This window comes from Pongo pygmaeus, chromosome 1 (assembly GCF_028885625.2).
Source record: "Pongo pygmaeus isolate AG05252 chromosome 1, NHGRI_mPonPyg2-v2.0_pri, whole genome shotgun sequence".
Taxonomy (NCBI): Eukaryota; Metazoa; Chordata; class Mammalia; order Primates; family Hominidae; genus Pongo; species Pongo pygmaeus.
Window position 1 is genome coordinate 213,039,511 of NC_072373.2, and position 27,514 is coordinate 213,067,024.

Sequence of the window (27,514 nt, forward strand, 5' to 3'; positions counted from 1 at the left end):
TGTCTCTGCAACTTCTAGGAAGTGCCCTTCTTTGCTTTGCCCTCCCTTCTGAAACGCAGGGTGTGAGGGCAAACGACAGTGACTCTGGACATGGAACATGAGTGACTTTGAGAATGGAAGCTATTACACAGCAGTGCGAGCGAGAATGCTATTAACGTACCTGGACTCTGGGGCCCCGTGCCACCCCAGGAATGGACCCTCTTCTAAACTATTTGAACATGAAAGTGAAATCAACTATTGGATTGTTTACGCCTCTTATTTGGGGATTTTCTGCATCAATCTTAAACTGATACAGTGAGCTGCTAAGCATTCCTCCTTCTGCAGATGTCATCAGCAGATTCCCCTACCACACACCTCAGCATCCAAAGGGTTAGAAGGAAAGTCCAGTCTCACTAACCAGCCCCCTCTCCCACTCCCACAAGGGCAATTCTGTTTAAAGGTGCTTTTCTTTAAGGAATAAGAACTGGACACCATCTGGGAGAGCAACTCTCTGTGGGATCTCTACATTGTCCTCAACTTCTTCTCTGATGGCAACATTGGCTTATGACAACAACAGCTTGATATAGAAATTTTAAATGTTAATACAACTTCATACAGTAGGAAATAAGACACAAATAAAAACTATGCAAAGAGAAAAGTAGTAAAAAATAAGATGAGACCAGGGAGGCCTATATACTTTGAGCAATTTCACTGAGCTTCCTAGTAGCCAAAGCAAAGAGGAAAACACAACCAATTTATGGTAACTGTTGCTTGCTTAACATCTGTTTTCCAGACATCATGGCCTGAAAGCCATTTCTCCTGTGGAGCCTAGAGGGGATGGTGTAACTGAGGGACAGTGCCACCAACAGTCCTGGTAGAAAATGCAATCATGAGTCTTATGGTATATAATGTATTGAATCCTCCAGAAACCCAGGGTATTGTTGCTAGTCATCCTCCTCATTTTATAGATGAGGAAAAGGAAGTTAAGTAACTATGTCCAAGGTCACACAGCTAGGAAATGGCAGTACTGTGATTCCACTCCACCAGGCTCTTAACCACGGGCTTTAAGGTTAGCCAGACCTAGGTTCAGATATTACCCACTCTCCACTGCTGAGCAGCCTTGGCCAAGCGACTGCATCTCTCTGAGCTTCTATTTCCCCATCTGTCAACAGGAATAATCCCATAAACAGGGTGATTGTGAGGCATCAGCAAGAGAGATTGCCACGTAACAGAATGTGAGAGGGACTTTTCCTGGTGCCCTGGAATGACAGCTGAAGCCAAAATGAAGGACAAGGAGGGCCAAGTATCCCGAGATTCTAAAGAGAGCTGACAAGAAGCTACTCACAACTGGGGCCAGACCTGCCCCCTTCCCATCCTCTGCCAGGCAGCACTGACCACAAGCCAACAGAATCACCCCCAATACCAATTCTCCCCACACATATTCCACACAAAGGATGCCAACCTTGCAGAGAGCACAGCATGGGCCATGAGAGGTGACACAGGCCGGGAGGTGGAGGTTGTCAGGGAACAGGAGCCAGGAGGTGCCACCACAGCAGAAGACCACCAGAGTAGGCAGAGCTAACCCAGACCAGGGTAGGTGGCCACTCACCCTCTGCAACCTGCCTGGCCAATAGAGAGTGAGAGTCCTTCCTTCTCCCCACTCCTGGAGCAGCCTGGAAAAGCTGTAGGGGAAGGGTTTAGACTGCTTTAGATGAGATGTGAGATCCCAGGTTCTAAAACGAATCGGATTATATTTAACTGGAAATGGCCAAAAAATAATGAAATCTGCCTGAGGACCTTAAGGCTCAAAAAAAGGAGAACTTGAAGGAATTCCATTAAAAGCAACAAGTGGAAAAATGAAAACCATATCCCATTTTTACCCATAAAGCATTAGGACTCCTCAGTTAACTAGCTGCACAGATAAAGCCCTTTGCACAGGCTGTGCGCACAGTAGATGCTCACAGTGCATCAGCTCCACATATGCAAGAGTGAGAGGGCCCCAGGTGGCCACTCCAGACCCTTCCAGGGAGCCCCAGGATTTGAACATTTCAGACCAAGAGCAGTCTAACCTGGAGACACTAGATCTGGCACAAAAGGGAGGGAAGTCCAGCCCTTGCTTAGGAAATGCTGTTCCATTCCCAGGCCAGCTTCTGTTGTCATTTGTGTGGTTATCGTCCCCTCGACAGTGCAAGAAAGTCAGAAGATGCCACTCAGGACAGGCTTGGGCAGGGTGGATGGGAGGGGACCAACTGTCCCGCCCCTGCTTTATCTCTCCCAGGGCAAGAAGCCTTTGGTCCCCAAAAAATGCAGATGTGAACCTGATGCAGGTCCTGTCCCTTCCCACACCCCAGAGGGAGAGCCCGTGTCGTACTGTCTCCACTCTCCACTGACCTCTGTCTAGTTCTCTGGGATCTTCAGTCTGCCATCTCCCTGGATGATAACAGGGTCTCCTGTCCTTGTCTTCTCTTTGATCTCCCACATATACCCCTGCTGGGGAAGGTTCTTAGTGAGCCCTAAAGTCATGTCAAGAAAAGCCATCACGATGAGCAGGATGGCAGACACTCTGCTCAGGAAAGAGCCTCATGATCTCCAAGAGGAAACAAGGAGCCTCTGTCCCAATGTCAACACAAACGTAATGGCAGGATGAGCAGGGCCCCAAGGGAGTGGGGGTCAAACTGCAGTTAGGAGGAGGATGAAGATGAGCAGAAGGGGCTTCAAGCTCCCTATCTGAGGCCCGAAGACAGCAGAACATGAATGCTGTACACGAATCTCTGGTCTATATGCATGGTGATGTTTGATTATCAGAAAGATGGGTGCTTGCCTGTATTGGATGTGGTCTGAAGACCCTTCCAGATATTTGAAGGCAAAACCACAGGGTTACACAATGTTCACATGGTACTTTATAAATGGAGAGGGAGTGATTATACACATTTGATCAAACCAGCCATGGGCCTATTTAACGCTAACTCCAAGCCTCAGTTTCCCCATTTGTCAAGAAGGGTTAAAAACACATCCGCTAGGAAGGTCAGAGTCGGGACAATTGGGATAAGGCAAGTAAGGTACTGAGCAGTGAGACTTGCCTACTGCAAGAGCCTAATAAGCACCTGGTCCACCTTTCTTGAGCTCCACCTGGGGCAGCTGTCCTGACCTGGCTGAGCCACACAGTGCTTTGATGCAAAGAAGAAGGGCTCCTCTTCTTTGAACTGAGAGGGGCCCATTGGGGCAAGAGGCCCTGGCTCCAGCCCCAATGATAGGGGTTGCTGATGGGGTTGCTGAGGAGCAGGATCCCAAGCCAAGGATGCCACAAGTCACAAACTCTGCAGATGGCAGAGAGATGGTGGCAGGAATGGGAGTCCCGGCTTCAGTTGGAAGAAATCAAGTTGGGGGTAAAGCTCTTATTTTTTCTCTCTCTCTTCCTCATAAGATGTGTTTCTGCACTAATCAGGGATCCATCCCCCTGGGAGCCAACAATAATGATTAATGGTGTTAAATATAGCCAGAGACTGCCTGGGCAAAATTAGGCACCATGCATAAAACATCACCCTCCTCGTTCCACAGGCAAATCAGGCTGGCTCCGGGGCCTGGTGCCCATGGCCCGGTGCCCACTCGCAGGGCAGCTTGATCTTGCCAGCCTCCTCACCACGCTGACGGCCCCTCAGGGAGGCGTGTGCCAGGGGAACCCACATTCATTCTGCACCCCAATGTGCCCCATGCAGACCTCAGAGCCACCACCAGGCACTTGAGCTGACTCAAAATAAAGGAAATTGCTGCTGGGGTGGTGGCAAGAGAATGTGCCTAGGATTCACACAGACCTGGGTTCAAATCCCGGCTCTTCCAACTCACTAATTGTGTGGCCCTGGGAAAGTTGCTTCTCATCTCTGAGTCTCAATTTACTATTCTGTGAACAGGGTTTCCTCTTCGTAGCTGATGAGGTGGTATCAAGGTGATGGCAGCAGCGAGCCATCTGGAGCAGCTGCTCCATCACGCCTGCTGCAGCAGGGAGGCGTGGCCAGGGCTGTACATTCCTTGGAGCTGGCAGGAGCTGGGGACAAGGAGGAGGCCTGCCCCTTCTGAGGTGGGGCAGGAGCTCCATGGTGCCGCTGCAGCTGCCCAAAGCACGGCAGCAGACCCAGGCCTCCTGCTCCATGGAGTAGGCAGGAGCCCTGCCCCACCCCCCACCAGGCATAGCTGCAGCCACCCAGTCATCTCTGCATTCTTAGAGGCCCAGGAAGGCCCCCTCCCCACAACCCTCATAGGCTCAGAAAAGCTTGCTCCCACTGCCTGGCTTCTCCCTGCTGTTGTCATCTACTCCAATCTCAGAGCAAAGTCAAGGCCAAGCCCAGGCACTGTCACAGCCCAACCAGATGTGCACATGCTCAGGGCAGTGCTGACACACCAGCCTCCTGCTGCCTCAGCCCTCTCTCAATTTTGGGTGCTGGTGAGCACAGGAGGGAAGCCAAGAGAGGGCTAAGGGCAACTTGGCACTGACCTACAGGTGCCCCTTGGCACCTACAGCCTGGGGCACCATGAACAGCAGCAGGAGGCAGACAGTTTCCTGGGTAGAAGGGGCAGGTCCCTGGTGAGGCCCCACCTTCAGGCCAGGGAGGACCTGAAGGCTGGGGGCCAGATGCCAGTCTCACAGAGTGGGAACTTGTGGTGCCTTTTCTGGGCCTGCCCATGGGTGCCCATGGACCAATTGGCATGTACTTTCTGAGGCCCATAAAAGCCCTGGGATCAGCCAGAGCTGAGCAGACATCGGGATGACAGGCTGCAGAGAGGAGCTACCCCTTCCAGGGCTCCTCTATGCTGAGAGTTGCAGACATCGAGACAACCAGCTGCAGAGAGGAGCTACCCACCCCAGGGCCTCCACTGAGCTATATTTGCTCAATAAAGCTCCTCTTCGTCTTGCTCACCTTCTGTTTGTCTGCCTATCTCATTCTTCCAGGGCATGGGACAAGAACTTGGGACCCACTGAATGAGGCTAGAAGAGCTGTAGCACAAACAGGGCTGAAACATGCCCCTTGCTCGCCACATTGCAGATGAAGAGAAGGAGAGAAGAGCTGTGGCCCTTCAGGGAGTCCACATCTGGGAGCTCCCCACACCAGGGCTGTAACTCCCTCACTGGGGCCCTGTGGTTCCTGGCATTTCCAAGCTTCCGGGTGCCTTTGTGTTCCCCGGTGCCAGCTGTGGAAGCTGCTTGTGGTACACCTGGTCCAGCTGCAGCCCCACAGAGAGCCAGCACCTGTGCCAACACCCGGAGCTGCCTGCCCCACTGCAGCAGCTGGCATGTCTGACTGTGTGCAGTGGCCACACGCCATGCTTGCTCACACACCCCTTGCCATTCCACACTTGACTCTCCCTTGGCAGGCGTGGGACCCAGGCCAGTGGCATGAGCCAAGTGCAGTCTTCCAGGCTGAGTGCGTGAAATGAGCCCAGCAGGCCTAAGCAAAACTCAGGCAAAGGTGCCACCAGCCACAGAGGTTTCCAGCCAGAAAAATAACACCCCAAAGGTCCTATAACAACGGTATGGTCAGAGCCAGGCATTTAGCAGGTACTTGGAAAATGTTAGCTCTCTTTCTCCCACCTCTAGGCACAAACAGCTGTGTGACCTAGAGTAAATTACTCAACCTCTCTGAACCCAAGTTTCTTACCTACAAAATGGAGATGATGATGTCTACCTTCAAGGACATGGAAATAAATAAGGTATGGAAAACACTAACATGTGCTTGGAACATCCACTTATTACACCAACTCTATATTGAGGGCCAATTTTGTTGCCTGGCACTGTGCTAAGTGCTGGGGACACCACCAAGACCGAAACATCCCATCTCTGCTCTCACAGAGCTTACAGTCTAGTGGGGAAATAGAAAAAAAGGTAAATAGGCAAAATCACTACAAATTAGAAGATACCTTGGAAAGAAAAAAGGGGGCTAGAATAACATGCAAGGGGCACTGAGATGGGCTGCTCTAAGGGTTGATATGTGAGAAGGAGATGGCCCTTCTGGGAGCGTGGGAGAAGTTATTCCCTTCCCAGCAATCACTTTCCCAGTTCTCCCCTGTCCACACAAGCATCCCTCCCTTCTATGTAGGGGATCCCCTCGCTCTTGGGGGTCGCTGAAGGTAAGAGGACCAAGGGCTGCCATACATCATGCCACTAAGAGCAGTTGTCTCCAAACTCTGATTATGTATATGTCCTGATACATATTTGTTTATAATTAAGAACATGCACTGCCTTCCTAATATTATGTACATCATTAAACACACACGAAAATACACCTTTAGAGGAAGAAATGAGAACATAAATAGAAATGCAGTTCTAATTCTGTCTCCTGCACTCTGCAGGTCTTCTCAAACTCTCCTGCAAATTCCTGTATACCTCTTTGATGACCATTGATCAAGAGCAGCCAGGAGAGATGACCTGAGCCATGCCAGGAGGTCAGCTGGCACACAGGGGCCCTGCCCCTCCCACCTCAGATGTACTAAAAAGGAGGCAAAGTGTCCAAGTCCAACTCTCCTCTCCCCAAACCAGGGTCCCTTTCTGGTTTGCACTGGGCCTTCTGCAGCCTGGTGGTACACCTCCCCCACATGCTCACTGCTCCCCTGTTCCCACCTCTTCCTATGGCCCAGGGTGGGACTCCTCAGGTAGGACAAGACCCCCCACCCCACTCCCCTTGCTGTTTCTTCCTCCAGGAATTCTCTCACACCACCCTCCTCCTCTGCACCTGGCTGACTCAGCCGTCATCCTTGAAGCATGCAAACTTGGAAAACAGGAAATATTTGTACGGGGTAAAGGGATGAGGCCGTCCATGGCAGGCAGTGATCTTCCTGGGGGCTTTGGCCAACCCAGGCCCTGCCTGGCTGCTCTGAGGGCTGAGGGCATCAGAGCTGGGCACACTTGTATCCTGACTGGGAAGCTCTGAGCTGAGGCAGCAGCCCACCTTGACTCCCGGCCCCAGTCCAGAGCTGTGGATGTGAAAGAAAGGTAGGCATGTGGCAGGAACAGGAGGTGGAAAGGAGGCTTCTTAACCAACCCTGGGGACCCAGAGACTGCAGAAGAAGACACAGATTTTTTTAACTAACAATAAGAACTTCTGCATAGCAAAGGATATCATAAACAAAATGAACATACAACATCTCTGGCAAAATAACTGCTACACAGAAGGCAAAAAGAGAGTTAATATCTATGCTATACACAGGGCTGACAGTGGACAAGAAGGGGCAGAGGACCCAACAGGGAAATGGGCAAAGGATCCACAGATGCAACACACAAGAGCACGGCCAAAGGGCCAAACAGATGAAAGGCTGCTCAGCCCCCCTGCTTGTCAGGGTAATGAAAATGGAAAGCAACAATGAGATATCACTTTATACTTCTCAGCCCCCGCAAAACTAACAAGGCCAATAACATCTCTTGCTGGCAAGATACAGGAAAACGACCTCTCTCAAATTACCGGGGTAAATGTGAAGTATTACAGCCTCTGGGGAAATCCAGTTGGCAACAGCTATTAAAATTAACAGCACACAAACCTTTTGACCCAGCAATCCAATGCCTGGGATTATACCCCAGAGAAATAAAACTAGTTCTGTAGGATGTATGTGCATGTAAGGAGGTTTATCTTGGTGCTATTTATTATTGCAAAAAAAAATGATAAATGAAACAAATACCCATCAATAGGAGAATGGTCAGTTGAATTACAGCACACCCACGCACTGGAATATTATGTAGCTGTTAAAAGAATGCACTAGAGGCCTGGCGTGGTGGCTCACACCTGTAATCCCAGCACTTTGGGAGGCCATAGCAGGAGGATCACTTGAGGCCGGGAGTTGGAGACCAGCCTGGCCAACATGGTGAAACCCTGTCTCTACTAAAAATACAGAAAAAAATTTAGCTGGGCGTGGTGGCACACACCTGTCATCTCAGCTACTTGGGAGGCTGAGCATGAGAATTGCTTGAGCCTGGTAGGAAGAGGCTTCAGCGAACCAAGTTAACTCTACTGCACTCCAGCCCCAGTGATAGAATGAGACTGTCTCGAAAAAAAAAAAAAAAAAAAAGAATGCACTAGAACTACAGCTATTGAGGTGGGAGGATTTCCACAGGACATGGCTGAATGAGAAAAGATCCAGGAAAGCATTCATATATGTTTGTAACTGACTATAAGAGCATGGAAAAATATGAAAAAGATCCATATGAGATCATTAGCATGGGTTCCAGGGTGGGAGTGAGGAGGGATGTCACTGAAGGAGGGTTAGGAGATAAGCAAAACAAGGGAAAAAATATACTGAACTTTATAAATGTAACATTTATGCACTTATCTAAAACTGTCAGGGCCAGGTGTGATGGCTCACACCTGTCATCCCAGGGTTTTCGGAAGCCAAGGCGGGAGGATTGCCTGAGGCAAGGAGTTCAAGACCAGCCTGCACAACAAAGCAAGATCCCGTCTCTACAAAAAAACATTTAAAAAAATAGGCCAGCATGGTGGTGAACACCTGTAGTCCCAGTTACTTGGGAGGCTGAGGTAGGAGGATTGCTTGAGGAGCTCGAGGCTGTGCTGAGCTATGATCATGCCACTGCACTCCAGCCTGGGCAACAGAGTGAGACCGTATCTCTAAAAAAAAAATAATTAAAAATAAAATTGTCTATCAAAAGGCATTTGCATATGTATGTAAAGAAGGTCCATGTATATGTCCCCTCTCTCCTCTATCCCTTTTGAGGTCCTGCTCACTTTCCTCCCGTGTTCTCCACTCTTCCTCTCACTTCAGGCCATTTAGACACAAAAAACAAACAGATGCTAAGTAACAGGCTAAATAACTTATTTATCTGGCACCCTTCACTCTCCAGAACACAGCCTAGAACCACAAGGCAAACAGACATCTGATGGTCAAAATGCACTGTATCTGCTTTAAACTAATAACTCTTATTTTGTATTTCAATAAGCTGTCAGCTTACTAAACTCACCGAGGCAGACATGCCTGAAGGCGAACCCAGTGATCCACATACTTGTATAATTCCGTCCCCTTGAGGGTGGGTGAGATCCGCAGCTTCCTTCTAATCAATAGGGTAAGGCAAAAGTGATAAATCGTCTCTCCTGTGATGGCGTTTCATTCTATTTCCTGTTCCTGTTAGACTCTGTCTGAACAGGCTGAAGAGAGACACCGTGTCCGCCTTGAAGAAGCAAAGTACCATGCTGGGCTCTGCCTATGGAGAGGACCACGTGGCAGAGGCCTGTGGGAGCCTCTTAGGGGCTCAGGGTGACCTGCAGCACCCAAGGACAGGCCCAGCCAAGAGCCAGAAATAAGCTGGAGACCTCAGTCATACAGCCACAGGGAGTGAATCCTGCCAGCAATCTGGATGAGTGTGGAAGCACTTCTCCCCCAAGTCCAGCCTCTAGATGAGAACACAGCCCAGTCACCCCCTTGACTGTGGCCTTGTGAGATCCAAGCAGGAGACCCAGCTAAGCTTTGCCTGGGCTCCCGACCCAAGGAAATGGTGAGATAACAAATTACTGCTGTTTTCAGCCTCTAAATCTATAGTCATTTGTTATGCAACAAGGAAAAAAACTAACACACCCATCAAATTAAGAAATAAAAGAGTAGAGTGAAAAAAAGGTAGTAATAACTGTAAGAAGTGAGGATTGGGATGAAGAATAGCAGATATAAACTGGCTAACAACTATCTGGAGCCGTAGTGAGTTAGGGCAAAGGACCCTACAGGCATCCCTGTCACAGTGGGATGAGAGGGTTGAAATCTAAGACCCTGAAGGACCAGCAAGGCGGTGGACATCTGTGCTGTCAACTGCTCTAGGAAATTTACCTGCATTTGCTCATTCCATTGTCGCAACAACCTATTAGGTGCGTCCTCTCATCTCCCAGGACAAAAGGGGATAGTCCAAATGTTCCTATCAAGAATCAGAGGCACGTTGCAGAATGGAACCTTTCCAGTCAACATGGCTCACCATGTTTGCCAGCACACACCCAGTATGCCAGGCCAGCTGCTGATTGGGGACATGGGGCCAGACACTGAAGTGGGCCCCATAGGCCCACCAAGAACAGGTGTTGCTTCCAGTCTATGGATGAGGGAACAGAGATTTAAAGGTCATGCAACTAGTAAGTAGCCCAACAATCATACAGACTGGCTCTTCTGGGTACCTGATATGGTTTGGCTGTGTCCCCACCCAAATCTCATCTTGAATTCCCACATGTTGTGGGAGGGACCCAGTGGGAGGTAATTGAATCACAGGGGCAAATCTTTCCCATGCTGTTCCCGTGATAGTGAATAATTCTCATGAGATCTGACGGCTTTAGAAAGAGGAGTTCTACTGCACAAGCTCATTCTCTCTTTGCCTGCTGCCATCCATGTAAAATGGGACTTGCTCCTCCTTGCCTTCTGCCATGATTGTGAGGCTTCCCCAGCCACATGGAACTGTTAAGTCTGTAAGTCCAATTCAACTTCTTTCTTTTGTAACTTGCCAAGTCTCGGGTATGTCTTTATCAGCAGTGTGAAAACGGACTAATACAGTACCTAAGCCCATGTTGTGTCTCATCTGACTCCACAACCTATGCTTTGAACACACCATGCTGTCTCTTGAGCCTCAGTCTGCTCTACCTGTAAAACGGGAAGAAGCGTGGTGCTTATCCCATGAGGAATAAATGGGGTATAGCATTGTATTGAGAAGAACACCTCATGGTACCCAGCATAGGAAGATGCTGAATCTCTTTCCTAACATTCTATACTGCTCTCAAAAAATATGAGGACAAAAAGAACAAAAGTTCAATTTCAGAACAGTAACAACTTCTGGGAAAGTGGGTTATGACAAATCATTCTTCCAAACATATGGTACTTGTTCTTCACCCACAGAGGACAATGGAACTCGCTTTCTAATGTTCCTATGAGGCATGGAAGGTGGAAGTTCAATTCCTGATATGGTTTGGCTCTGTGTCCCACCCAAATCTCCTGTTGAATTGTAATCCCCAATGTTGGAGGAGGGACCTGGTGGGAGGTGACCAGATCATGGGGGCGGACTTCCCCCTTGCTGTTCTCAAGATAGTGAGTTCTCATGAGATCTCGTTGTTTAAAAGCATGTAGCAATTCCCCCTTCACTCTTTCTCTCTCCTCCACTCCACCATGTGAAGAAGGTGCTTGCTTCCCCTTCACCTTCTGCCATGATTGTAAGTTTCCTGGGGCCTCCAACCATGCTACCTGTACAGCCTCCAGAACTGTGAGTCAATTAAACCCCTTTTCTTCATAAATTACCCAGTCTCAGGTAGTTCTTTATAGCAGTATGAAAATGGACTAATACAACTCCCATATCACAGACTAGACAACTAAGGCTCGAAATGGTTAAGCAGCTTGACCAGTCTGCAATTTGAGAGGCAGAATGGAAGGTGGATATCCATTTAGATCTAGAGGGTGATGATGCCAGACCCACCCTAGAGACTCTTAAGCTCCAAGCTACTAACAACTCAAAGGCTTTCAGCCAATGGCCCAAGATATCCCCTTTACACCAACCCAAGGCAAGAGCTATTTCTCATTTCAGAATTGTAGGCCAGTGGAGCTTAAGAGAAGCTTTCCCCAGAAAACGGAGCCTTTCCTTAGAATGAAAGTGAACATAGGAGCAGCTTGTCGGCAGAAGAGGCCTGAAAGGTGACATCTCCCGCCTGACGACCATGCAGTTCTAGATCCCTTTAACATCACGAGAAATAAACGCACCTCGGGGACACACAAGGAGACCAGAGTTGCAGAAGCTAGAGAGCCAAACGGCAGCAGGAATGGAACTCCTTTTCCTCTATTCTAGTTCAGCACAGAACACAAGTATTAAGTAATCAATGTTTTCATATATGTGGGGCTGCCAAAGCGAGCACAAGTGATGAATGCTTTAAATACGGACCACCACCTTCACAGACAGCCTCCAGGCATTATCTGATACATGGGACCAGTTAGGGTCACAGGCCCTGGAGTTAAAAAAAACAAAAAACAAAAAACCTCCTCTTTCTAAAGCCATCAGATCTTGTGAGAATTATTCACTATCAAGGGAACAGCATGGGAAAGATTTGCCCCATGATTCAATTACCTCCCACTGGGTCCCTCCCACAACATGTGGGAATTCAAGATGAGATTTGGGTGGGGACACAGCCAAACCATATCAGGTACCCAGAAGAGCCAGTCTGAATGATTGCTGGGCTACTTACTAGTTGCATGACCTTTAAATCTCTGTTCCCTCATCCATAGACTGGAAGCAACACCTGTTCTTGGTGGGCCTATGGGGCCCACTTCAGTGTCTGGCCCCATGTGCCCAATCAGCAGCTGGCCTGGCATACTGGGTGTGTGCTGGCAAACACATGGTGAGCCATGTTGACTGGAAAGGTTCCATTCTGCAACATGCCATTGATTGAGTGGGGAATTAACTTGCCTAAAGCCAGTTCCCAGATGTGGGATGGGATAGCTGAGGACTAGCTTCACACAGATTCAGCATCAAATAAAAGGCGTTTGAGATGTGTACATCAGTAAAGTGCTTTATGGTTTAGAGTCTATGGCGTACTTTCCCCTATAGAAGCAGATGCACAAAAGAAACTCCAAGGATGTTCACTACAGAATTGTTTACCAAGAAGGAAATGATGCAAAACAATTTGTTCAGAAGCAGAAGACTGGTTAAGGTGCAGTACAACCAGACAACAGAACTCTATGTGGCTGGTAAAGACATTTCATGAGCACTTCTTCATGTGAAAATGCGAGTTACACTGTTACGTATGTTATGGTCCCATTCATGTCAAATAAAATACAGAGAAGAAGGTTCAGAAGGTCATATACCCAGGCGGCCGCCGTGGCGATCTATGCATAATACGATTAAAGGGATTTTCCTTCTTTGGCTTATCTGCATATTTCCTCATTTTTTCCTACCATGGACAGATATTGCTTTACAGCATTTAACACACACACAAAAAAATGACAAGATAAGTCATTTAACTTTTAAAACCACAGAGCACTTTCGCCCGTATTCTCTCTTGTAATCCTCAATGCCAGAAGCGAAAGCAATGGCCCTTGTCTTCCTAATTGTCAATCTGCCTCAAGCCGTCTGCAGCATTTAGTGCTGTTCCCTCCCCCTGTCCTCAAACTCTTCTCCTCTAGCAAGGTGTCCTCACTGGAGTCTGAATCAGGGTCCCCAGAGGCCCAGGGATGGGCTTTGGGGTGCGGGGGGCTCGTGTACCAGAGCTGTATACCAAAGGTGTGTGTGTTCATTATGCACATTCTTGTGGGAATACAGCCAAAAAAATCAGGTTCTTAAAGATGCCTGTAACATCTAGGAGGTATGGCCAGTCTCCCAAACCCTCCAAAACATCTTTCTGCCATATCTTCTTGGCTCCATCTGGCTCCTTCATGGATGGCCCATTCTCCACATTCCCCTTCTTTCTGTGTTTGTGGCCTGTCCTCTGTCCCAATAGCCCTATCTGCCAGAGATGGGTCCTGGAGGAGCATGGGTCCCCACATCTGTGGGGGCTCTAACAAATCAAAGAGAGCTGTGTGTCTTTCCAGGGGAAATGTATGCATGGGATTTTAAGTATGGATCTAGGTGGTGTGCAGCCCTCCCGAAGCCCACCCATAAATGGCCCTTGTAGTGGGTTGAATCATGTCCCCCAAAATTCATGTCTACCCCAGGACCTCAGAATGTAACCTTATCTGGAAATAAGGATCTTTGTAGGTGTAACTAGTTAGGGATCTCAAGATGAAATCCTCCTGGATTTAGGCTGGGCCCTAAGCCCAATGACTTAGAAGTTCCTGGTATCCTGGTTGGGTGCAGTGGTTCACACCTGTAATCCCAGCACTTTGGGATGTCGAGGCAGGCGGATCACCTGAGGTCAGGAGTTCGAGACCAGCCTGGCCAACATGGCGAAACCCCGTCTCTACTAAAAATACAAAAATTAGCGGGCATGGTGGCAGGCACTATAATCCCAGCTACTCGGGAGGCTGAGGAAGGAGAATCGCTTGAACCTGGAAGGCAGAGGTTGCAGCAAGCTGAGATCGCACCAGTGTACTCCAGCCTGGGTGACAGGGTGAGACTCTGTCTCAAACAAAAGAAAATGTTCCTGATATCCTTCTAAGAAGGGGAAAAAACACAGACACACAGAGAGGAAGGCCATGTAAGGACAGAGCCGGAGATGGCAGTGATGCAGCCACATGCCAGGAACAGGATTCCCCAGAAGCTGGAAGAGGAAGGAAGGATCCTCTGCCAGAGCCTTCGGAGGTTACTGGGGATCTGCTGATACCTTGATCTCAGTCTGCTGACCGATCTCAGACTTCTGACCTCCAGAACTACGAAAGAATACATTTCTCTTAAGTCATTCAGATTGTGGTCATTTGTTATGGCAACCAAAGGAAATTAACACAGCCCCCCAGTCCCAGAGAGACCACAGACTCCAGTTTAGAACCTCCTGGATACAGACCAGCAGTTGCCAAATCTGTATGTCCAGGCCAGGGCTCCCTGGACACTCCCCGGAACTATCTCAAGGCCCTTCAGCCTCAGTGTGTCCCAAATTGGGTTTATCCTCCCCACCCCCACCCCAAAACACACTCCCACCCCTACTCTTCCTCCAATGTTCCCGATTCAGGACTGGCACTGTCAACCAAGGCACTGAAGCCAGCATCCTCAGTCACCATCGGCTCACACCCTCCCCTCACCTCCCACATCCTATTAATAAAACAAAGCAAAAATTAAATTACTTTGAACACACCCCCAGTCTGCTTTCAAGAGGGCTGGATGGTTTGAAATTCTAATTTGTTTTCCATGGTCTTAAAATAATTTCACAAGAGCCCCAGAGATGACGCCCCCATCCCTGCCTGCATCCCACAGCAGGAGGCCAGGCTACAGTGAGCAGAACAAGGAAGGAAGAATATGGCCTGGACTGTGGGAGAACTAGGATCTACAGCCCCTCCGCAGACTCCACGTGCCATCTCAGGCAAGGCCCCAGCCCCCTCTGAGCTTCAGTTCTCCCACCTGTTCTTTAGACAAGAGCATCCTAAGGTCTTCCCAGGCTAATGCCACTTCTTTGCTACAAGCCAGTCACTAAACCAGAGGGTTTTTTGTTTTTTTGGGTTTTTTTTCAAGACAGGGTCTCAACTCTGTCACCCAGGCTGGAGTGCAGTGGCGCAATCACAGCTCACTGCAGCTTCGACCTCCTGGGCTCAAGCAATCCTCCCACCTCAGCCTCCCAAGAGGCTGGGACTGCAGGTGCACACCATTACAACCAGCTAATTTTGTTATTTTTTGTAGAGAAAGGGTCTCCCTATGTTGTCCAGGCTGGGCTCAAACACCTGGACCCAAGCAATCCTCCCGCCTCAGCCTCCCAAAGCTCTGGGATTACATGTATGAGCCACTGCACCCAGCCAAAAGGTTCTTAAGCTTTATGGATTCATGGACTGTAGTAGATTCCCTAGTGCTTACCCCTAGCCAGGTCTCCCTCCCCAGGAACATGGAAGACCCACTCCAGGTAAGGCCATGAGATATTTTAGCCTATAAAGTATGAGCAGAAGTGATCACCTCCACGCTAAGACTGTTAAAAAGCAGCGGGCCGTCTGTGTGCTTGTGCTCTGTCCCCTTTAGCGGTAAATGCGGAGGCCCCATGTTGACAGGATGGAGCCATAGATCAAAGCAACCCTGGATCTCTGAGTCACTTCATGGAAGAGAGCCACTCCAGAGAGCCACCCAGCTCATCTTAGCGCTTTGCAGGGGGAGGAACCAGACTTGGATATTTTAAGCCACCAAGATTTCAGGACATATTTATTAGTGCAACACAGCCTGGCCTATCCTGACTAACACAAGTACTGTCTCCTTTTGAGAATCTGATGATGAGGGATCTAGGCAGAAAGATAAAAGGATTTTCCCAAATTCACACAGCTATAATGTGGGGAAGCAGCAATCAAACCTAGACAGGGTGGCAAAGGAATTTAATGGGGAAGGAGGCAGTCTTGGATGGCCTCTGACTCAAGCCAGGTGCAAGGTACAAGGCAGAGGTCAGAGAAGGCTTCTGTGGCGGCTCGCCCCAGCTGAATGTTGAAGGAGGTGAGAAGGGGCTGTGGGAGGGAGAGGGGTCCGGGGGGGGAGAGGGGTCCGGGGGGGGAGAGGGGTCCGGAGGGGAAGAGGGGTCCGGGGGGGAAGAGGGGTCCGGGGGGGAAGAGGGGTCCGGGGGGGAAGAGGGGTCCGGGGGGAAGAGGGGTCCGGGGGGGAAGAGGGGTCCGGGGCGGAAGAGGGGTCCGGGGCGGAAGAGGGGTCCGGGGCGGAAGAGGGGTCCGGGGCGGAAGAGGGGTCCGGGGCGGAAGAGGGGTCCGGGGCGGAAGAGGGGTCCGGGGCGGAAGAGGGGTCCGGGGCGGAAGAGGGGTCCGGGGCGGAAGAGGGGTCCGGGGCGGAAGAGGGGTCCGGGGCGGAAGAGGGGTCCGGGGCGGAAGAGGGGTCCAGGGGGGAAGAGGGGTCCAGGGGGAAGAGGGGTCCAGGGGAGAAATCAAACACTGAGCTGTGAGCCTGTGAGTCGTTTAGCACATCTGGAATCTCGGGTATGTATAGGAGGAACAGGGCTGGAGAGGCAGAGAAAGAGTACAAGGTAAGTGGGGAGGCCAGGGAAGGGGACATTTCTAGAATGGTGCCTATCCCACCTCCAGGCAAAAACAGTCCTGGGGAGAGGCAGGCAGGGCCTGGCTTCTCATGACCCAGGTCAGGCCTGTGTCATCAGCCCCTCTATCATTCCCACACTGGCCACTCAACTCTCTTCTTCAACTCATCACCCATCACACGAGCACCAAATCCATGTCTGGGAGAGCAGCCTCCAGGACTCACCATCCCTGGGCTCAGATTCTCAAACAAGCCCCACCAAAAGCTAATCAGATACATTGTGCCCAAGATAGCCCATCTCATCAGTTAGGGCAGAAAGGGCCCTTGGATCTCTAGTCAGTCCTCTTCCTTGTACAGAGAAGAAAGATAGGCCCAGAGTAGGAAATTAACTTCCCTAAAGCCACTCAGCAAATCCAAGGTACAGCTGTGTGACTAGAATGCAGATTCATCCCCGAGAATACTCTTCTTTCTTTTACTACTGCTTCTTGGGATCCCAGGGTCCTTGGGATTTCTGCTTCACCAAAAGTGGCCCTTCTCTGAATCAGGAGCCACACCCGACAACATGCTTTCAGCTGACTAGACATCAGTTCTACAGTCTTGAGACAGAAGGGAATGAAATGATGATTCAGGGTCTCCGTGGGAGCAGCTAAGCTTGGGCCCCTTCGTACCCTCCCACCCAGGATCCTGAAAGACACCGTGGGGTATGGCTTAGGAAATGCTTCAGCCTTACAGCCCCTCGGGGCCAGTGAGATGCCACCAGGAAAAGAGCAGGCCCTGCACCAAGGCTGGAGGAATCCCAAGGCTCCATGCCTGGATAAAGCCTTTCTGTTTACCAAAGCTGCCCGAGCCTACCCCAATGCAGGGGACAACCCACAGCTTTTTGCTGCTAAGCACAGAGCAATTCCCAACTGTTCCCCAAACTGGTTAAGACCAGCAGAGCTTGTCTCCCATTCAGCCCTCAAAGCAGCCAACATGCGCCACCATCCAGCAATGTCACCTTCCACAGCACACGACATGACAAGGAACCCAAGAGAAAAAGGCAGCGGGGCCAGGAATGGTGGCTCACGCCTGTAATTCCAGCACTTTGGGAGGCTGAAGCGAGCGGATCACCAGAAATCAGGCGTTCAAGACAAGCCTGGCCACCGTGGTGAAACCTCACTTCTACTAAAAACACAAAAATTAGCCGGGCATGGCGGCACACACCTGTAGTTCCAGCTACTCAGGAGGCTGAGGCAGAAGAATCGCTTGAACTCAGGAGGCGGAGGTTGCAGTGAGCTGAGATTGCACCACTGCACTCCAGCCTGGGTGACAGTGAGACTGTTTCAAAACAAAAGGCAGCAGGCCTCAGATGGCACTTTCTAGCACACATAGCACCAGTCTTTTCCATCACAGTGGTGGCAGACATCACGAATCAATCAGCAGATGGATTCTTTCCCACGAGCCCGAGCACAGCCTGGAATGGTTCCACACCACACTCCGGTAAGCAACGGCCAATCTATCAGAGTTGGCGCAGGAGATGAGCACCACGTCTCACACCTGCTGTCACTGGCCAAGGATCTCAGACACCTTCCACCACCAGGCACGTGTTTATCTGGTGGAATGCGCGTGAGAATGGGGACACACTTAGAAGTGGGAACAGCACGAGCCTGGGGCTGAGGGATGAAGGATTTCAGGGGGCACTGTGCCACACAAGAACTGCTGGCCAGGAGAAGTTGCTGGTAGAAGAAGTAGCATTTCTACGATGTAAACAACCAGGTGACGCTCCGGGGAGGCTAAAACGTTCCTGGAGAATCAGGACGTGGGACCTTGGACTTTCTGAAAGTTCTGACCCAGGACAACAGGCACATGATTGGCATTTTTTTAAAGAGAGGCGCTTGTTCTGCCACAGGTAGGTTATTGGCTTAGAAAGAGGAAGTAGCCAGGTTCTGTGGCTCACACCTGTAATCTCAGCACTTTGGGAGGCTAAGGCAGGAGGATCACTTGGGCCCAGGCCCAGGATTCAAGACCAGCCTGGGCAACATGGCAAGACCCCCATCTCTAAAAAAAATCGTTAGCCAGGAACGGTGGTGGATGCCTATAGTCCCAGCTACTCAGGAGGCTGAGGTGGCAGGATTGCTTGAGCCCAGGAGGTCGAGGCTGCAGTAAGCCATGATCGTACCACTGCACTCCTGCCTGGGAGCTAGAGCAAGACCCTGTCCAAAGAAAAAGGAAAGACGAAACAAACAACAGGATCAAATAAGGTCCTCTGGAAGGAACGCATAAAACAGGGGGTAACCCTAGGGACCTGTGCTAGAATCAGCCTTATTTAAAACCCTTCTGAGCAAGCTGGGTACAGGAACGTATGTGACACTGCCAAGTTTGCAGATGGCCACTGACTCTGCCTGGGAGGAAAAATGAGGCCATTAGGAACATATGGCAGGATGAAGGGACGACGGCAGAGTGGAACGGAAGCAGACTCAGCTCCACAGAGAGGGGGTCTGCAAGGAAGCAGCCGTCCAAGCTCCTGGGAGGCTGCAGGGGAGCCGAAGCGAGTGGGCCTCACCCCGCAACTCCTGTAACTAGCTGTACATGAGGGGCACAGTGGGAGAGCCAAAACAGGAGGAAGGCAAGTTCAGGACCAACCCAGCAGTCCTCACCACTGGCTCCAGGCACCGAGCAACCAAACTCGTCGACCCTGGAGTGGCTGTACACAGGATCTGGTTTGAACCCATGATCTGACTGTCTTCTAGGTCCTCTCAGAGGGCAGCTGTCACCAAAGTCTGGTGGAAGGGGCAGGGTGAAGGCTCCTTGGGCGAGTCCTATCCTGCCTAGGACCTTCGTGCTGCCTTCATCCTGAGCTGCTTTCTGACCACCGCTCTAAAGCTTCCCATGGCTCCCTGTGGCCCTCAGAGGCAGGTCACAAGTTTTGGTTGGGGAGGGAAGGCTAAGGGGGACAAATCCTGTCCCCATCATTTACAGGCTATGTGACCTGGGTGAGAGACTTCACTTCCCTGAACCTCAGCATCTTGATAGCACGAACAGTGACAGATCTGGTCTGAGGCCTCCTCCAGGAAGCCCTCCCTGACTCTTCAGGTAGAAGAGATGCTTCCCTATATTGTCCCAGGAATCTTCTGTCCTAGCTCTAAGAACCCCCCACCTCATGCTAGGTTCATTAGCCTTGGTCTGTCAACTCTAGTAGACTGAGAGCACCTGGGGCGCATGAGTGTTAGGAGGGAAGGAGGATGGGGGAGGAGAGGAGAGGCCTCAAGGAGCCCCAAAAGGGACATTCTGAAAGTTAAGCAGGTGCCTGGAGTGGAGTCAAGCCAAAAGCTCAAGAGCGTTTCAAGAAAGAGTATCTTTAATTCTGCTGAGATCAGGATGAGGACTGACATGGCTGTTAGATTTAGCTATCATGGGACACAGGTGACCTTGGCAGGAAACGATAGCCTTTTGGTGGTATATTTGGTCCAGGCCTGTGATGGTTTCCTTGCGATGTCACCTCTGGGTCTGCCTGAGCTTCTAATGCTGACAGTACAGCCCTGGCTGGACCTCCTGGCCTCTGGTACCTCCCTCTTCACTTCCCTCCAGAATCTTCCACCTCCCCAGCCCAGTGCTTGGTTAATGAGCTTCCTGGCCATTCCCATCCTAAGAGCCAACCCTCCTCCTTCTCCAGTTCCAGGTAGTGAGGACTCAGGCCCCAGGTGTCAATCAGCTGAGTGGGGAGGGAGGCGGTGGCCTCTGCAGACTATTCCCAGGACCCTGCCCAGCTGGACCCCTGGGCTCCAAACGTACTGCCTGACATCAGCCCTCAGTCTCTAATTTGCTGGGTGAACTCAGGCCAACCCCTGCACCATCTGGCCTCAGTCTACCCACCTGTATTAGCCAGAGCATCGGGCTAAATTTTGCTCTGATGTAATGAGTCCTCTCAGAGTACAGACAGGGCAGCTGCAGAAGGCTGAGCCAGCAAGGGTGTCATCCTAGAACTTTTGGGAAGGAGCAAGGAGCACCTCCCAGGAACCTCCAGGCCTCTCTCTCCTCACCCAGACTCCAGGGCCCATGCCTCCTGTCTAGGAATCAGGTAAATGAAGAGGACTGGAGAGATGAAAGGGGAGCCTGGCAGGGCAGATGCATCCACCCAGCTGAGAGAGGAGCATCATCTCCTGGGAGATGTAGACAAAGATGCTGGAGTCAAACCTTCAAAAGAGGTGGCCCTCAGCCCTCTTCCAGCCGCTCCAGGGGTCAGGTGCCTCTGTCAACACCTCTACTGCAGCTCAGAGCCTGGCCCGACAAGCTGCTGTGGTCCCAGAGTTGGCTGTGGCCTTGTCCACAAGCCCCCTTGCGCACCGCACTCCAGCCTCCCTGGCTCCCTTCTGCTCTTCAAACACTCCAGGCATGTGCCTACCCCAGGACCTTTGCACCTGCTCTTCCTGCTGCCTGAACACCCTTCCCCTTGACAGTGGCACACCCTGCTCCTTCATAACCTTGGATTTCTCTACTCGGATGGCACCTTCTCAGTGGGCCTTCCCTGGCCCCTGGGGAGTTGAATTTTCAAGGCTCCCTAAACACCCCCTACCCCCAGTCCCCCAGTATCCTGTCCCCATTCCACTCTGACATACTGTAAGCTCCACGTGGGGCTGATATTTACGGAGCACCTACTATGTGCCTGGTGCTGGGTCTGGCCCTGGGACTCAGCAGCCTACAACCCGCCCCCACCCCCCAGCGTGGGCAAGGGCACCTAGCTGTTCAGCTGGTGGAAGAGCTTTCCTCATTAGCAAAATGAGGGAAAGGCAGGAAGCGATTATTCATCAGGCTGCCGAGTCCTCGGTCACAGAAAGCACCCCCCAAGCCCCTGCTGGAACTAAACAAGCCCAGATTTTGGCCTCAGAGGACCCCAGGCTTTAGTTCCGACTCTGCAGTCCTCATGCGTGAGAGGGAAGGTGGCGCTACCTCTAGGCCATGACAGCGATGCCCACGGGTGGGCATCTAATTTGCTGAGGTGAACTCAGGCCAACCCTTGCACCATCTGGCCTCAGTCTACCCACCTGTATGCCCACCCCACCGCCTCTGGCTACCCTCTTGTGCCAGGCATTGCATAAATGTCACTCTAGTGCACCCTCTGTGGCCCTGCACAGACAGCCTCTTCTCTCTCCTCTCGCAAAGTAGAAGACGGAAGCTCAGAAATCCTGTTAATTTCACAATAACCAGCACCTGTTTGGCATGGGCCAAGTGCCGTTCTATGGACTCTGCGTGAATTGCCTGTCCTAATCCTCTCATTAGGCCTGTGAGAGAGACCCTTTGATTATCCTTGCTTGGGCACAGAAAGGTCACGAATGTCGCCCAAAGTTACACAGCTAAAGGGAGAGCAGAAATGTGAGCCTTGCAGCCCTGCCTCTTCTTCATCAGGCTAAATTGCTCCCCAGCGTGTGTCAAGTAACTAGGACAACCAGGCACTCTGGAAATGCTCAATCCTGATACAAAGCTGCTCCACTCTATGGCACCACAAATATACGCATAAGGGTATAGCTAAGCCAGCACCTACTGCTGTATTTGGCTATTTTAGAATGGCCTGCATTTGTCAGTGCTTGCTGTGTGCTAGGAAAGGCTTCCCCTTCATTCTCGCTAATTGTTATTACTTGTGTCTTCTCGTTTCACATAGGAGGGACCAGAGAGGTGAGATAGCTTGGCTAAGCTCACAGAGCAAGGCACAGCTATCGGTGAGCCAGGAGCTGCAGCTATGGCCCCAGGGTCCAGACTCTCAGCCTGGTGCTCTCTAGACTTCAGAGGGGCCACCAGTAGGCACACAGCCGGCAGCCAGGAGCTACTCGAACAAAGAAAAGCTCCGCTTCTCCTAAACACATAGAACAAGCCTCTAATCCTTATTATTAATGTAAATAATATTCCAGCAAAGAAAGCAAACTCCCTGTCTTCCCGAGGGGCTTTGGAGGATTACGTCGACAGTGTCCGACGCAGTGAGGACAATAACCAATTGACTCTTATTAAAACTCCAATAATGCTAGTATGATTGCTGCTTTGATAAGCTCGCTGCTGTGAGCGAGGGTCAACCACATTAGGAAAACGTAATTAGACTAATAAATTCCAGGCAATCCTTTTTTTTTTTTCCTTTCCTCTTTGCTCTAAGGAAGAGGTATTCACAAGACCTCATTACCCACACAGAGGCCCCATGGTGGGCTTTGATGCAAAAGAAAGCGATTCTTAGACTGCCTGGGTCTGGCCTCAGAAAGATCCCTCTGGGTCCCTGCAGCTCCAGAGCACGTGGGACTTACTGGTCAAATGGCAGAGGCTCCAGGGAGCTGGGAGCTAGGGATGCATGGCCAATTCCTGCTAAACGTCATTGCTCCCCTCTCGTTCAAAAGGGAGCCCCCCAGCCTCCTCCCACCACTGTTGGGCTCCCTCTCTCCGGTCCAGCATGATCCTGCATAAACTACATCTTTGCTGAGTTTGTGTGCTCAGAGTTGTGGAGCTGCCCCAACATCCCTGGTGCCGGCTTTCCCCCAAATAATGGGTGGGATCAGAATTTATGAGAGGATCCAGTATGGTGCCTTGAGATCCCAAAAGACAAGTTGCTGGGGTCTGGGGGAGAAACCGACTTTAGGAGAGGATCAACCTCACTGAAAGCCCAGATACCTTCACAGGCCCTGAAGTGCCAAGTAACAGCCCACCTTCTGGGGTGAGGTCAGCCTTACAAGGAAGTCCCTATCTAGAAAAGACCCTCCCACCGCTCATAACTCCTGATCCAAAGTGCAGTTCATGCTGCTATAACATATTAATTTTGAAAATGCGTATTTGTTCCAATGCAATCGATATATTAGGGAATAACCTGAGCATTATGCAAACTTCTCATGTGTTGATGCAGGACTTTTCCCCTAAAAACACTAGGTGAACACGGAAAACTACACCCAGAAGAGCTGAGCCTCACGAGGATACACAAAGCGCATGCACTGCACAAGGTCCACAGCGAAGGTCAGCTCTGCATCCTGTCTCCCACCACCTCCCTGTTCTCCTGCTTTCTTTTCTCTCTCTGTCTCTCCTGTTCTCTTCGCCTTGCACACAGGGTGGCAGGTGTGGGAGTCAAGCGGGCAGCCAGCAATTAGAGTGAGTACACACTTCCACAAGCAAACTTCAGATCTTTTTCAAGATAATAGATGGTATTTATGGTTATATTTATGTATTTCTTAACCATGAAACATGGATAAGACTCTGCTACCACTTTATTAGATTCCCATCTTTTTTGTGTCACTGAGAAAGTGTTTTAGTATTTTTCCCATAAACCCTGTGGCTTTTATTGTGCAATTCTGCATAGCGCAGTGGTTTTAAGGAATGCGTGTGCCGCGTTATGGCAGAACAGGCTATTCTTCACGTGCACAAGCCACACTGCGAGGCAAGGGTAGTGGGGTGGGGGACCACCGTCCCCAACACACAGAAAAGAACGTGAGTCCAGAGCAGGTCGAGACTCACCAACATCCTAGTATGCGCGCCCCAGCCCTCTGGTCTTGGATTTTGATGTTCACGGCTCGCCTATTCTGTACCCAGAGCTATGCTAAGCACTTAATAGCCAAGTTCAAAGGAAGAGAGCTGAGTGGTTAAGAGAATAGGCTTCTAAGTTAGAATTCCTGGGCTCAAATCCCAGCTTTATGGCTAAGCCTTATGACCTCAAGCATGTTATGCAACCTCTCTGTGCCTTGGTTTTCTCATCTGTAAAATGGGAATAGCTCTTAGAGAGGCTGTGAGAATTACAAAATTATCCAGTGTAAGAGGGCTTATTGAGAACAGTAACTGGTGCCCCATAATCGCCCCAAAAATGATGGCTACCCGCATCATCAGGGCTTACCCTACCCGTTGTGGACTCCGATGCCAGCCAAAAGGTGACTAGAGATGGGGACTGGGTTGGGGATAGGGGATGGATGGAGTCTTTCGTTTTCAGACTCAGGTTCAAATCTCAACTCCCCTGCTTTCTCCTTTGCAGTCCTGGACAGGTGACGGGCTCTCAGCCTCAGTTTGGTCGCCCGTAAGTGGGGGTAAAAATTGCATGCTCATCACGGGGTGGTCACGAAGATGAATGGAATCCCCCGTGTAAGTCACTGGGGCAGAGGGCCCAGCATAGAAGTGCAGAACAGGGGAGTAGGGGTGTAACCCAGGACTGTGTCTGCTGAACCCCACCCACTCTCCCAGTTCTTCTCCCTAATAGTACTCAGAGGTATCAGAGGGCAGAGCCCGCATTTGCAGGAAGAGAGTCCACTTCTAGCTTGCTGGACCCATCCAAAAGCCACCATCAGGGCCACAGACTTCCCTGGCTGGTGTGCACGTCTCTGTATCTCAGAAGAGAAGGTCCCCACCCACGGACTGGGCCTATGTGCAGCCTAGACTCTGCCTCCCCTCCCCACTAGGCCCGGAGATGTTTGGGTTGGGCTGGGGTTACTGCTCTACAACAGCCAACCCTCCCGCAGTGATGCTGGCACCACAGGGTCAGAGGAAGACTATGCCACAGCAAACTACTAGTGGACAGGCCACATCCCAAAGGACAAGCTCTTCCCTGACCCTCCCAGGACGTGTCAGCAGCCCCTGGGATCAAAGGCTAGGACCAGAATGGACGTGAATGAGCACTACTTAGACACCTACTGTGTGCCTGATACCAGGCTAGGCATTCTGTGTGCAATAACTCATTTCATCCCCACAGCTGTTTGGCCAAGGAGATAATATACCTCCACTTTACAGATGCAAAAACTGAGGCTGCAGCGAGGTTAAGTGACTTTTCTACCCAGAGACACACACGTAGCAAGCAGCAGGGAAGGGATTTGAACCAGGGCCCGGACCACAGCCCACATGTTTCCACCACGCCATACCTCCCTGCCCAAGCCAGCAGGTCTGGCCAAGTATCCAACTCATCCTCTATCCCCAGGCCTTGGCTCTCCCACCTGTCAAATGGAGAGAATGTGGCCTGTGCACGTCACTGGATTATTGGTGAAGGCAGGAAGAGGACAAGATACTTCAGGAATTAAGAAAAGGATCGTGGAAGAATAGGAAAACACCCCCTCTTCCATTAGCCTTGATGGTGCTGCAAGAAACAGTGGGGACCCCAGCACCTCAGTGTCCATTTGTCCAGCCAGTGAGCATGCCCCCCTCCACTGCAGCATGTCAGGAGTATCTGTCCTCTGCTTGACACCCCCAGTGACAGGCACTCAACTACGCCCAAGGCAGTCTATAGCAACTTCAGCACCTCTAGCTGCTAGGGGCCTCGAAGCCAAAAATCTACCTCCCTGTCAATTCTGCCAATCAGGCCTGGAGGCCACACCTCTGGGACAGTGCAGGACAAATCCCAACTTCCCTTAACGGTTTATATGCTCCTTCCCCCAAACCAAGTCACCTCCTTCTGGGCCAAATATCTGACTGTCTTCAACCCGCCCTCCTGAGATAAAAAGAATAATGATAAAGATCAAGGTAATATCAGTGACTGACATTTAATAAACACATAATAGGCATTATTCTATACTAGGAGTCAGCAAACTATGGCCCACGGGCCAAATCCAGCTCACTGCCTGTTTTTATATGGCCCGAGAGCCAAGAATGGTTTTTGTATTCTTACATGTTGGAAAAAAAAAAATCAGAAAAAGAAGACTATTTTGTGACACATGAAAAGTATCTGAAATTCAAATTTCAGTGTCTATAAATAAAGTTTTATTGGAACACAGCCACGCCCATCATTTACATATTATCTATCTATGGCTGCTTTCAAGTTACAACAGCTGAGTTGCAGCGTCCGACAGAGACCATATGGCCCACAAAGCTCAAAATGTTTACAATCTGGTCCTTTACAGAAAAAGTTTGCCACCCCTATTCTATATGCTTTACAAGTATCATCTCAATCCTCACGATAACCTGTGAGGAGGTAACTGCTGTCATCTTCCCATTACAGATGAGTTCTTAGAAGCTCAGAGATGTTAAGTAAATTGCTCGCACCCCCAGCCTCACAGCAGTGAAGCCAGGATCCAAACCCAGGCATTTGACTCCAATGTCTGTATCCTACCCACTCCCCTATTCTTCTTGGTCAGAGCCCGGGACTGACAACTGCTATCACCACCACAACCCCAGTGGAGCCACTTCCCTTTCCTGACTATACAGTCCATCTTGGTTTCACTGTGCATGGCGAGAATGACCAGCTTATTGGCCACTATGACTTCTAGATCCTCTTCTGCCACTACTGTCTGAGGTCTTTCCCAAGCTCTGCACTATGCATGGTAGAAATGACCAGCACACTGGCCAGTATGACCCCTAGATCCTCTTTTAAGCCTTTGGTTCCTATAGGTCTTTCCCAAGCCCACCCTTAAAAGGGCCTATAAACTCACTGCTCTCTGGATACTAAAGAAACTAATCCACGAACACCCTCCAGACTGGGGACTAAGGTAGCAGCTAATGTGAGAAAGTTGGTAGCTCTTAGCCAGAGGTCTCTAAAAATTTATGAGAGACAATAAATCTTGCTCTTGGGCTGCCCACTGGCTTCAAATAAACCTGTCCTGCCCCTGATTTTGCAGGTGTAGAAAGTAGAGGTCCCTGGAACTGCTGTCTGAGTTATGAAAATCTCAAGGCCACCCTCCCTGCTTCCTTATCTCTGAATCTATGAGGAGAGAAAAGGTAGCATACTCTGTTGCCATAGAAACTAGGCTAGGCTAAGTCTGCAGCAGGAAGGATTAAAGATAGACGTTAGGAGGAGGAAGTAATCCGGAGAGAGAGAGGTATAAGCACACCGATTCTAAATCTCTGATTAAAGTTTCTCAGAGGCTTCTACCCCATTATTAACTCTGAGTTCAGATGCCAATTATAAACCACAGACCTCATCAATAAATACAAATCAACATATCTAGAAGGCAAATATTTGATTTTTATTTATATGCCTATTAAATGTAGCCATAGCTCATCTGGCTGGAGGAGACCCAAATAATCCAGACACTG

At 50.3% G+C, this 27,514-nt stretch overlaps 1 protein-coding gene across 2 annotated transcripts in view; it reads right to left on the bottom strand.

Moving 5' to 3' along the window:
- The window catches only part of ACTL8 (actin like 8), a 73,833-nt gene that overhangs the window by 31,641 nt on the left and 14,678 nt on the right, over positions 1-27,514 (bottom strand). The window lies entirely within an intron of this gene.